The following is a 13090-nucleotide window of genomic DNA, read 5'->3' on the forward strand; positions in this document are numbered from 1 at the left end:
ACTAACCCCTATAAAACGGCCAAAAACATCCGTCTTACCTTGTACTGGCTCCCCGGAGGTTGTATTTTATGTCAAACCCAAAGAAAGAAGCATTTCCTCCCTGTGTTTTGAAGAACGGGAGGGTGATGTGTGTCCGGTAGGTGACTGTCTCCCTTTACCTGCTTCTCTCTGCTGCTGCACTACTTTGTTTCATAAGAGTTTGGCTCACTGCGCATGCTCCATCTACTGAGCCCACTGTCCCGCTGCTTTCACGGCACAACAGTTTAAAAATAACCGGGTGCTCATTTGTTGACAGTGCCTACGCCTTTAAAGCAGTTATTGACGAAATCACTTGACACTAACAACAAAGACAACAACATAACTACGTGTAAGAGTATTGTTGGGGTAAAACATGGTGAAAACATCCATTTTGTGTGAACTGTCTCGTTTTGTGTAAAGAAATACTGCATTTCGTGTGCTAGTGGGCAGACATTTTCGTCGTTACAGTGATATGAGATCAGACAGGTTAAGAAAAGATCATACAGAAGCTCAAATTGTTGTATTTTCCAGCCGGAGAATCTACACGAACCGTAATATAACGTTAAAATGTCCGACCGTTTTTATTTCCCACCGCACTAGAATGCAGCACTAGACTTCTCAAACGTGGACGACGACGTGCTTCGAATCCAGCGCTTCTATTGGTTGGTTTGTGGTCACGTGTACGGTGCCGAGTCACGTTTGAGAGGCATGGAAATACGGAAGTCCATTCATAGGGCAGAAAGTAGCAGGAACAGACGGGACTGTGAAGACACTCAGTGGGATTTAAATTCATTGAAAAGCGGTTTTCCCTGAACATGGCGCCATTAATGCTCGTGCTCTCTTTAAAGCCACAACCAGCCTGTGTAAATCAGAGGTTACTCGTGTTTTGAAATTTCGCAGAGGGTGTCTAAAGCTAGCTGTGACTCCTCTATAACGTTTTCCCCGAATTAAAACATGACCAGTTAATATTGAGGAGTGTAGTAGCTGTATTAGTTACAACTAGTCCTAGTCTCTATATACAGACTCTACATTCAGTGAATGTACAGTCTGTAGGCAAACCCTGGAGATCTTGCCTCCGGAAGAAGAGCGGAAGAGCCCTGGTTGCCGGTTGTAGGCTGCCGGAGGTCAGACTGAAAGATGCTTATTTTGGTTAAACAGGTGCGGTTGGTGAGTCTGTGCCCGTTAGGTTCTGATTGTTAATGACGTCAGAAGGCCTAAAAGGTGACACAAGGAGAAATACTATATGAGACCTCCATTCATAGGATCTCAAATCACCATCATTTTAGATGAAAATGGTTGAATCAGTTAATTCTTGCATTTCTTGTATGAGAGCTGCTATATAAATCAAGTTTATTTTTGTAATTCATATTATCAGTAGTAGTGGTAGTATGAGTGTTATTATTAATCAGTTCTAAATTAAAGTGCAAAAAGTGAAGAGGTCTGAATAAATAGAGATGTGCAACCCACACACAGAAGAAATGAGATGATATGAAGAAAAAGAAATCACAAAGAGAGGAATATCTCTGCATTTCATTTCAGTTAAATAAAATTTGCAGTAAGAAATAACCTACAGGAAAATAAAAGTCATGTTTAGGGTGCTTGTGTTGATCTAGAAGGCCTAATAGTGTCATAGTCAACAGCTGTAGTGATCTTCCTGCAATGTCTCTTCATTGTAAATCATTTAAAGGAAGTTAATTTGATTTATTGGAAAGGAAGTAAAAGTGTTCTCATTCCAGATTTTAGTATAAGTGTGATAAAATGATCTCTGACCATAATTGGTTTTGTAAGGCAGTACAGGAGTGAGTGCAAGTTGAATGTTTCTTTGTACCATCACAACTTTAAAGGTTGTTGATTTGTTCATTTTGACAAATTAACAATAAACTGAAGGGAAACCAAATGTTTCTGTGCCATCTTACTATGTAATGACGAAACTCTGTGTGTGTGTCCCGTGTTTTTCTCCTCACTGACTTGGTCAATCCATGTGAAATTTGGCACAGTGGTAGAGGGTCATGAGAGGATGCCAATGAAGCAATATTACATCAATTGGCCAAAGGGGGGCGCTATAGCAACCCATTGAAATGTCAATCTTTGAATGGGCATATCTCATGCCCCGTATATCGTAGAGACATGAAACTTTGCACAGAGATGCCTCTCCTCATGAGGAACACATTTGCTTCTGCCGGAAGTCAGACGCCGAATACAGCCGATGGGTTCCGAGAATGCAACTAGTCCATACCCATTGAGTGCACAGTTGCCCAAGCACAGTTTCACATGATGTGTGTTTGGGATACAGGTCATAGGAAATTGCAGATTAAATAGTCAACTGAACCCATTAAGAAGAGCAATGTATTCAGACAGAGTTTTTGTGAATTTGATAGTATGATTGCTTTATTGAAAGTACAGTAGTACCATTGCCAATAGTGGGATAGTTAGTGGGCTAAAACTGTACATTAGTAGTTGAGGTAGCACGTTGAAAGGCAGATAGTTAAAGTGTTTATATGTTGTATTGACTTCAAAGTGGGGCGCACTGGTAGAATGACTGACTGACAGAATGACACACTGACAGTTTCCGTGATTATGTACAGCATACCATACCATGACTTAGTCATACCAAACATTAGAAACAACACCAACATTGGTCCACAGGGGAGCGATCGGGTCGCATTTTAGCCATTTTGAAGCATTTTTTTGTTGTTATAGCGCCACCCAGTTGCCAATTAGAGTTAAATTTCTCCAGTCACCTTGAGGCGTCCTGTTCTACATATCTACCAAGTTTAGTAAAAATCCATATGGCGTTAGGCCTAGATAAGAAATGAGCTCTCTAGCGCCCCCATTTTGTTTGATGGGGTCAATAATGGAGGGGTCCCCTCAGATTATGTGTGGTCATATGCCTACAAAGTTGCGTGGTGATGGGTGAAACCCTTGAGATGTTCTACACCTTTATGTGATGAGCCACGCCCTCCGCAATATTCATTGCCTTATAGAAGCTCAGTTTTAGGAAGTTTTCCAACTTTTGCCAAGAGGGAACTTTAGATATTGCTCCCTAGATTATGTTCACCCAGTTTCATGCAGATCGCTCAAACTTCCTAGGAAGAGATCCATTTGAAGTGTTTTTCAAAAACTTCAAAATGGTGGAAAATCTATATAAGTGGAAGTTATGGGTTCTTGAGGCAAATGTGTTCCTCATGAGGAGAGGCATCTCTGTGCAAAGTTTCATGTCTCTACGACATACGGGGCATGAGATATGCCCATTCAAAGTTTGACATTTCAATGGGTTGCTATAGCGCCCCCCTTTGGCCAATTGATGTAATATTGCTTCATTGGCATCCTCCCATGACCCTCTACCACTGTGCCAAATTTCACATGGATTGACCAAGTCAGTGAGGAGAAAAACACGGGACACACACACAGAGTTTCGTCATTACATAGTAAGATGGCACAGAAACATTTGGTTTCCCTTCAGTTTATTGTTAATTTGTCAAAATGAACAAATCAACAACCTTTAAAGTTGTGATGGTACAAAGAAACATTAAACTTGCACTCACTCCTGTACTGCCTTACAAAACCAATTATGGTCAGAGATCATTTTATCACACTTATACTAAAATCTGGAATGAGAACACTTTTACTTCCTTTCCAATAAATCAAATTAACTTCCTTTAAATGATTTACAATGAAGAGAAATTGCAGAAAGATCACTACAGCTGTTGACTATGACACTATTAGGCCTTCTAGATCAACACAAGCACCCTAAACATGACTTTTATTTTCCTGTAGGTTATTTCTTACTGCAAATTTTATTTAACTGAAATGAAATGCAGAGATATTCCTCTCTTTGTGATTTCTTTTTCTTCATATCATCTCATTTCTTCTGTGTGTGGGTTGCACATCTCTATTTATTCAGACCTCTTCACTTTTTGCACTTTAATTTAGAACTGATTAATAATAACACTCATACTACCACTACTACTGATAATATGAATTACAAAAATAAACTTGATTTATATAGCAGCTCTCATACAAGAAATGCAAGAATTAACTGATTCAACCATTTTCATCTAAAATGATGGTGATTTGAGATCCTATGAATGGAGGTCTCATATAGTATTTCTCCTTGTGTCACCTTTTAGGCCTTCTGACGTCATTAACAATCAGAACCTAACGGGCACAGACTCACCAACCGACATTGTTTAACCAAAATAAGCATCTTTCAGATAACCCCTGAATATCTTCTCAAGTGCTAACCTCACTGCGGGCAATGTCTGTGCCAGGTATGGCCCACAGCTGCCCTGAATCTACGACCCAGCTGGGGCGCTGTGGATCAGAACTCACCACAGTCTTTCTCCATCAAAACCACCACCACCCAGTGATCAGAGCAACACCATAAATCTTAAAATCATAAAGAAATCACAAGATGAAATAAGTAATAGCAAATCATTAAATCATGACATCATAAAATCAAGTAAGATTCAACATTTTAAAAGAGTTGCAGCAGGGTGAAGCATAAAAAGAAGGAGGTTCAGACCTGTATTAGGAAAGATTAAAATTTATGCTTCCCCCCATCAATTAATTCTACACACAATAACCCAATAATAACCCAAAAATGATGACAGCACTCTTACTCCACTCTGACACACAGAATCAGATGATCTGAGTGTTGGAATCGCAGCACATTTGTGACATATTGATGGCGAGATGAGTGTTACATCTAAAAACCCAGGTAACAAGGGATGATAACACATCAGCATCAGTTGCCCCTGATATCGCTCCTTAATTTGCTTTCGCTTGTGCTTGCTATTGCTTTTTTTGTCTATCAGCTATCATAATCACACCTGATTTCAATAAGGTACAGTGTTTGAAGCTGGCTGAGTGTTGTTTGATCACTGACAGTACTGTTTTGAAGCTGAGTGACCGACTTGTCTTTTGGAGCTCCGCCTGGATCTTTTCATGGAAAAAACACTGTAGAATGGTTATACTGGTTCATCCTGAACAACATTTTTTATTTTATTTTAGGCAAAATCTTCAATTTTTTATTGACTTCAGAGGCCCATTACTCTGACTCTGAATCACCTAGAGTGTTTCTGACACTTTCACAAGAAACTTCAGGGAGTTTTCTTTCTGGCAAGACCTCATGCATGTAGTCAGAGCGGTTCAGAAGCTACAGCCATTTTAATTTGGGTATGTCATTTTAGGCATTTTTGCTACTAAATGGGGGTGGAGTGCAAGTTAAAGACACTCCCTGATTTTGTGATTGTGCTAAAGTTTCCTGCCAGCTCACATTTTGAAATTCAGCAGCGGTCACCGCTGAGGTTCACAACGTAATCAGCATTTTACCACTGTCTAATTAACACCTCATGTTCTTGTCAGGTTTTTCACAGTGTTCTGTGGCTGTGGGAGCTGCTGGTGTGTGAATACTTCAATAAGTTTTATTGTCAAAGTTAGAGAATCAGAGTCACATTAAGAATCTACTTTACTGGACGAGCATATTGATACGCTACCATGCTATGAATTTGACTCCATTCGTACACAGTGCAGGATCAAATCTGCAGGCAGATGAATATAGACACATTTTGTCAGATGCATCCCCCAGAAATTGCAGAGCTTCAAACTTTCCACATTCCCCCTGGCAGCTGCAAAACTATCTCCTGAGGTAGTTAGGAAATAAATATGTTACAATATTTTATACATCATAGGCTGGGCAGATTGGTGTTGGTTGGTGTTCTCCTCAGCTTTGAATCCAAAAGGAAAACAATAACAGTTGTTATTGTGTCCTCTCAGGAGATGGTGGAGGATGTGTTGGTTGAGGAACGTTGACGCGAACAATCCCCAAACTGAGTCTCCCAACATCTCCAGCGCCATCACTCACGAGTCACTGAGCGTGCTCGTGAAATGTCAGCCCCTGTGAACAATCATCACAATGGATGCGTTTTATTTTTCACCCACAAAGGAACAAACAAAATAAAACCACACTGCGGTAATAAACACGTGTGTCTCGTCTGGCACAACAAAAGTTTTGAACCCCACAGAGAAAATAATCAGAATAAATGAAAATGAGTCCTGTAGGACAATAACACTGACAAAGGGAAAATAAACAATGGCTGGTATGTGGCAACTAAACATGACAGCTGATTTACGTCACTGCATTATTTCACTTCCATCATCATGACCCAGATATTGTGTCTCTTCATTCACTATCCAACTTACTTGTACTAAATGTTGAGCGTAATTCATGATGCAACTGTGTGTTTGCTTGCGCAGCTGGTCAGAGGTAAAGGACGGGAACACAACCCCTCCTTGAAGCGGCTGCTGGGGTGCTGACGTCTCGTCTCAAGGTCTTGTGGAGTTGTGACCTTCCTCCTCTGCTAAATCAGCAAATACTCTCATTGAAGTGTTCTAGGGGAACCTTTGTCTCCAGCTGCACTGGCATAGTATTATAGAGCTTGAATAAAAGTAATCACATGGACTTTATTCCTGAAGTAAAACTTTTTGTTTCTTGTTTTAAGTGCGCTGTGGTAAAAGTTGCCTGAGTTGTGTTTAAACTGAAAAACAAAGTCAGACTTTTCTTTGAAGCAGAAGTTAACTTAGTCACATAAGGCCCGTTTCCACTGAAGAAGTTCCTGGTACTATTTGGGGGGCAGGAACTTTACAGGAACGTCCTCTCGCTCCGCCCTCTCAACCGCCGCGTCTCCGCTGAAAGCGCAGAGTAGGAGGAAAGTTCCTGTAAAGTTACCGGGCTCTGGATGTGACGTAATCGTTGTGCGACCATTTTGACCGGGGCGACGCGGCAAAGAAACAAAGAAGAAAAACAACGTACAATTTGTCTTCCATTTCTTGCTTTTCTTCATACGACTCCTTTTAAAAATGCGACTCTTCGTCTGCTGAGTTTTAAAAATGCCGGCTGTTTCGTCGCTTTCTGTTGACGTCACATCCCGCCTTTAGTATATCCAGTCAGCACCAAGTAATCCCCAAGCCCCAACCAGGAGTTTTTCGGGGCCGTTCTGAGTACCTACTCCAAAGCAGGGACTTGTTTAGCCCCTGTAAAAGTTCCAGAACTCTGTCCTTCGGGGGTGGTTCCTGCGGTGGAGACACGCACCAACGGCCCAGGCCCCGTAAAATTACCCAGAAGTTCCTGCGGTGGTAACAGGCCTATACTTCCAGAAAGAATGAATTTACTAACGAGAGATGCAAAACGTGTAAAAGCTTCCTCATCTGAACCTCAGCTTGTGATTTACTACATACCTGTGTGACAGCCCTGAAAGAACAGGTCTGAGAATATATGTGTGTACTTCAAGAGTTATTGTAAAAGCTGAGCAATGGTTTCTGATCAATTAGTTGTTGTAATCTAATCTGGCAGCCCAGTTTTCAGAAGAAAATGTTGGCCACCAATGTGTTACATTTGTACATTTCATACATATCTCAGCATTTCTAAAGTGACGTAGTATATGACCTGACATTGTCATCGGGAGGTGGAGAGCCTGTTTGAGATCAACAAACAACAAAACCGGTTGTTTTTTAGGGAGTCATTATCACCTTTCAGCAGCTTTTTAGTCCCCAAACATGGGTGTTTATTAGCGGCCCATTGCAGCATGAAACATACATTTTCAACATATCTGCTACATGATAACGTAATGCCAACATTTCTTCTGGTGGTTGGGTTAGATCTGGTGCATTGCATTTCTCTTTCCAGTTCCTGAGCTCAACTTTTGGAACGCAGCAGCACGCACCACATGTGGTGTAACAAGGACCAACCAATCACAGCCAGCAGATATCTTTCCTTTCTTTCATGAATATCAGTCTGTGATAAGTACGGAGAAGAAGTTGATCAATTAGTGCAGAGCTACCAGAGTTGTACATCTGTCCAACAGACAACAGCCCTACACACAAACAGCTCCTGGAAGAAGATCAGCTCTGCACTCAGGATTTCAGGTAAATAGGCTATACGACACAATCTGCCATAATGTGAGGCTGTAGTGGAGGAAATACTCAGATCTTTTACCTGAGTAAAAATACCAATGCAAGAATGTATAAACACTCCATTACAAGTAAAAATTGTGCATTTGAAAAGCTACTTAAGTAAAAGTATTCTTAACAAATCACATTCAAAGTAACAAAGTAAAAGTACGGAAATGCAGGACAGATTTTGCTTTTTGGACCTCAGTTATGTAAGTCAAATGATGTTTCAAATTTAGAGGGGAAATTAGAAATAGAGGGGTTGTACATAACATTCTCCTTAACTTGATATCGTAAGAACGACTTGAGGGAATTTATTTAATACGGGCAAAAACGTCCTCTTGGACTCAACGATGAACTGATTAGTTTTTGATGGTCAAAGGTCAAAATCACTGTGACCTTGCATCCATGTTTTTCTTGTGAACGTGATGTCTCAAGAGGGCCTGGAGGGAAGTTCCTAAAATTTGGCACAAACATCCTCTTGGACTGATTAGTGAACTGATTCAAATAAATGAACTCATTAGAATTTGGTGGTTGAAGGTCAAAGGTCAAGGTCAGTGCGATCTCCTGTGCTGCTGGGGGGGAAATGTGTGCGAAGCATCCATGTTTTTACAGACATGATGTAAACTGTCTAGTTATTTTTAAGGGGTCATGAGCTAAATGGCTGGAAACCTCTTGTTTAAGCTTATAACTTTAATTACTTTCCACTACTGGATGCAGATAAAGACAAAGAGAACTGCAAAGGCTCAGATTCAAGCATATTATATGTACAAAAATGATCAAGTAAGGAGGAAATAAAGCCAACATGTGAAAGTTGTGTTAGAAACACAGGATGAAATAAACAGAGTTGTTTTACAGTACCACGTTGTACAGCAGAGTCAGTGATCACGACACAGGACGAACAGTTCCTTCTATCTCTGGCTGGACAGCTTTGATGTGAGCGACGGCACTCACTCTGCCCACATGAGCCGGTGGGAGGCCTCCTACATGTACACTGCTGCCTCTGAGCACTCAGGCTGGGAATAGAGAGGTGTTGCTGCCAGACTGCACTGACATCATCTATGCTGTTGACCGGAAAAAGAAATGAAGCTCTAAATAGAGGCTGCGTGAAGTGGAGACAGGTTAATAAACCCTAATACAAACTTTAAGTGCTTTTCTATTTGTGCTCACTGTTTCCTGACAAAATGACAACAATCGCAGTGTTTAGGGATAAAATAAAGTCATGCTTCTCATTCTCATCTTTGCTATCTTAAGATTGTTCTATAAAGGTTAAGTTCAGTAATTTTCAACCAAGAGCCCATTTCCTCGTGACTCATGAAAACAACAATTTTTGAAATTGGTCCAGTATTGAGAGAGAGATGCAACAAGCTGTAACGTAACCAATCAGAGCAGGTGAGCCCTCTCAACTCATGTCCATTAAAGTGTTTGATTTTGCCACTGAGAGGCTTGGGTTGTTAACATAATCATCTTAAAAAAAATTATGGAAAGGACCTGACGGAGAAATAAAACCAATTCCTCACCTTTAGCTTATTCCGCTCTGTTTTGTGTCCAAGTTTGGCTGATAAGAAGTCTCGTTTTGAAATCTCATGAAAGGTGACTTCTTGCAGGAAGAAAATGGTTGAAGCATTAGTAAGATTAGGAAAGAGAAGTGCTGGTAATAATTTGTTGTGTTGCAGTAAAGGAAACATATCTTTTTCTTATCTAGGAGATTTTCAATGGACCCTTTTCACAGCAGACATTTGACTTGTCATGGAAGGAAAAGCATAGGTGAAACTGATGACATTAACAGTGGCTCAGTTTCATGAAGTGTGCCAGCGTGCACAATCCCAGGACTTCCTCTAAATGGAATTCAGTTATCATTAAAGCTATTAAATACACCTGTACTTCTCCTACTATGACATGTTAAAATATCTGCAGCAACTTCGACAAAGAGCAAAAGTCAGCAAGATTTCTGAATGAGAATTATTCTTTAGCAAGACTTGGACAAATGCAACAGGTCACTAAAAAACAGCCACATTTGGGGACTACAAAGCAACTGAAAACTCAGCGATGACTTACTAAAAAACAACCCCTTGCTTGTTTGTTGCATCTTTGCTCTTTGCAGATGATGTGGTTCTGTTGGCTTTATTACACTGTGACCTCCGACATGCACTGGGGTGGTTTGCAGCTGAATGTGAAGTGGTCAGGATGAAAGTTCCTCCACGTCTGACTCCATGATTATCTGCTGGTGGTCTGCCCTCCTCTGGATTGAAGAGAGTCACCGTGACAGAAAGTGACAGAATTCAAGTATCTCTGGGTCTTGTTCACAAATGATGGTAAAATGGAGTATGAGATGGACAGGCTGTTTGGCATTGCACCAGCCATGATGTGGGCGCTGCGCTAGACTGTCATGGTAAAGATGGAGCTGAGCCATAAGGCAAAGCTCTCAAATAAACTGGTCCTTCTACACCCCAAACCTCACCTACGGTCATGAGCTTTGGGTAGTGACTGAAAGAATGAGAGTGTGGATACAAACCTCTGTAGGGTGGCTGGTCTCAGCCTTAGAGATAGGGTGAGGAGCTTGACCATCTGGAGGGAGCTCGGAGTAGAGCCGCTGTTCCTTCGCATCAAAAGGAGCCAGTTGAGGTGGTTCGGGCATCTGATCAGGATCCTCCTGGGCACGTCCAACTGGTGGGACGCCCAGGGGGCAGACCCAGAGGACTTTGGAGGGATTAAATATCTTGTCTGACCTAGGAATGCCTTGGGATCCCCAGAAGGAGCTGGGAAGTGTTGCTGGAGAGAGGGACATCTGGAATACTTTGCTCAGCCTGCAGCAGTTGGCCCCGGATAAGCGGATGATGATAATGGATGGATGGATGTCTGTTGGTCTCGAACAGTGGTCTGCAGTGTTCTGCAACTTGGCAGGTTCACTAAGTGACTCCCACCAGCACAGAACTGTGACGAATGTCGATCTTCTGAAAGGACTGTTCAGACTGAGGTCACACTGCAAAAAATCTGACGTGTGTGGCTCAAATCAGAATTAAAACGTCAGATTCCATGTGGAAATTAAGAAAGCAGATGTGTGTCACTTTTGCCTGCAGTCTGAAACGTATGTTGTTGAATCCACTTTGTCCTCACATTACTTCTCAGATGGGTTAGCATCATGATTATCAGCACTTCTTGCTCGTTTTCTCCACTCTGCGTCGGCAGACTTTTGACGGGCCGCTACGACCTGTAAGGTGACATGAGCAGAGAGAAGGATCCGGAATAGAAAAGCACCAAAATGCTCTCTTGGCAACAGAAAATGTGTCCATTTACAGCTCAGTCTGGCTGAAGTGCTCCTGTATCTGCTGACACAGTGTGAGCTGCAAAATTATATGGAGCGGAAAAAAAGAGGAGTGAGGCACGATGACATACTTATTGTGCAGTGACTGCTGCTTTCTGACAAATGGCCAGAGTGACAAAAAAGTCCATCTGTCCAACATCCGGCAATTTTGTCAAGGGTTGTAGCATGTGTGGACGACTGAGTAACAGCAGAGAGATCCAGCCTTCCTCCATCTCACTGATAAGAATAGAAGCCCACACACACGGGGGCAGAAAAACCCACACGGAAGTACAAACACCAACACTTTGGGCAAACACACACATTTTTCTGGTTGTGTGTAAATGGGTTTTGGGCTGCGTCCATTTGTCTTTCCACCTATCTCTCAAATATTTGTCTCCAAAGCAACACTTCACCACGACTTACTAGTCATGCAGCATGTTGCATCTCCTCAGGATAAATCCTAATGTGTTTAAACCTCCTACAGACTGTGAGAATTTAGCAATCTTTTAAATTTAGTGCAGCTACGGGTACGACATCAAGTTTGATGTCTGCAGACTGTACAATGACACCGCCGACTGAATCACAGGCAACGATGTATGATGCAACAGCTTCCCATACTGAGTGTACAAGGATGCTGCACAGGTTATTACTTCTCCAACTGTAAAGCACAACACAGAGGGTTTGCTAGCTGCTAGGTGTCTCACCTGGAAGTTGTAACTCTCCCTCTATTTCCTTCCATGCTTCGTCCTTCTTTATGTGATCGTGATAAGAGCTGGAGGACACATCATACAGGCAAGGCTTCTGCACACAGTGAGATGGTCATCCTAAATTTCTAACACTGTCAGGATTTTATCCCAGGATGTCTTTGATCGCAAGACCGTGACAATGGCTATCCTTGAACCTCTCTCACTGTATCACGTAGGACCACCGGTTTAGAGCCAGGACCAAACGTATAGCCACATTTCTTTCACGCTGGTCCTCTTTCATCTGAGACAGCCCAAAATCGCACAGTGTGTAATGAGCTTTAGTCGCCCTGACGTTTTCTCAATACCAGCATGTTCAGGTCAAAACACCACCTTTAAAATATCTTATATTCCAACAGGGAGGTTGTAATGGAGTTTACTTCATGCTCCAACAGCAAGTAGCCTTTTTTTAAAGTCCATTCTCACTGAGGGCGAATATCCGCACGGATTTTCTTCTTTATTCTCGCGGAAAAATATAAAAGCTGATTTAATGGGTTCTTATGGAAGTTTGCACACCGCGGCGGAACTTTCGTGCAGTGAAAAAAGTTTCTGCCCAGACTTTGACCCCCCGCGGAATTCGCCGGCGGAACTACACAGCTGGGCCAATGAAATTGTTTGCTTATAGTTGTGCAGACCCAGAAGAGTCCGAAATCCAGTCAGGCAGGACAGTATGGGAGAAAGGTTCATAAACCTCGTTTCACAGCGCCCCGTCCTTTTTGATAAAAGACGGGATGATTTTATGAACAATGAATTAAAGGACAACGTCTGGCAGTCCATTGTCCAGCTTGGTGGCTGCGGTGAGAGTGGTAAGTGCTAAACAAAGTTGATGACTCACTGCTGCTACTCTCGTCCATGTTCACCCACACCTGTTCACGCAGCACAGACTTGGAACACAACGCGAAATTCCGCACCGCGTCCATACCGTGCCTGTGTGTATGATTTAAACGCGGATAAGCGCTGCACAAATATTCCGCAAATCTGTCTCGCATTTCTGCATCGCGGGAGTGAGAATGAACCTTTAGACAGGAGTTGTTCAAATCTGCAGGAAAGCCCAATCAGTCTTCTTTCAGCATTG

General features: G+C 42.1%; 1 protein-coding gene across 1 annotated transcript in view; it reads right to left on the reverse strand.

Moving 5' to 3' along the window:
• LOC125892261 (cryptochrome-1-like) overlaps nt 1-184 on the reverse strand; it is a 43594-nt gene extending 43410 nt beyond the window's left edge. The window contains exon 1 of the mRNA XM_049582174.1: nt 39-184. The gene's annotated coding sequence lies outside the window, so the exon portion shown is untranslated. The remainder of the gene's footprint in view (nt 1-38) is intronic.
• Between the last annotated feature and the right edge of the window lie 12906 nt (nt 185-13090).

This window comes from Epinephelus fuscoguttatus, linkage group LG7 (assembly GCF_011397635.1).
Source record: "Epinephelus fuscoguttatus linkage group LG7, E.fuscoguttatus.final_Chr_v1".
Taxonomy (NCBI): domain Eukaryota; kingdom Metazoa; phylum Chordata; class Actinopteri; order Perciformes; family Serranidae; genus Epinephelus; species Epinephelus fuscoguttatus.